The sequence below is a fragment of the Gavialis gangeticus genome, unplaced genomic scaffold (genome assembly GCF_001723915.1).
Source record: "Gavialis gangeticus isolate Ggan-Ray unplaced genomic scaffold, GavGan_comp1, whole genome shotgun sequence".
Classification (NCBI taxonomy): domain Eukaryota; kingdom Metazoa; phylum Chordata; order Crocodylia; family Gavialidae; genus Gavialis; species Gavialis gangeticus.
The window spans coordinates 6431318-6431956 of NW_017729030.1; positions in this window are offsets into that span (position 1 = coordinate 6431318).

Here is a 639-nt window from a genome sequence, read left to right on the forward strand (position 1 = left end):
GGTGGGGGGCGGCGAGCAGCAGAAGAACCCAGCAGCAATGGCAAGGGAGGAGAGGGGTGGCGAGTGGCTGGACGTGAAATCAGTGGTGGCAGCAGCAAGGCAGAGTGGTGGCAACCCCCCCCCCCCTTGCTATGGCACTGATTTGGAGTGTTCGCAGCCGCAGGGGGCCCCTTGGCTGTGGAGCCGCCTGCAGCTGCAGGTTCCATAGCATAAGATGGACCGGCCCTGTCAATCTCTCACCCTCCTGACCCAACAGCTAACATCCGTTGGGTCGGGAGGATTGCTTTAACTCATGGCACTTTCTATGAAGCGCCATGAGTTAGACCCAGGAGCTGCACTTCTGTCTGAGCCTTTAAATCTCCACTGCACTTTTGCAACTCCCTCCTGCTTCTGGATGCTGCTCCACTGCACAGCTCATCCTGTTTTTATCCCTGCCCCTCTTCTCCAGGTCTCTCTGTTATGGATTTGAATCCCTTAGGAACAAAGACCCCCAGTACAGCTTCCTAGGGATCAACACATCTTTATTGGACATGCTGGGGAGTGAACAGAGAAGTTTTATCAGGAATAGATAATAGACATGAAAATTGTAGGTAAAAGGCTAGTTTTAGAAGAGCAAGGGCTGTTAACACCTATGGAGTA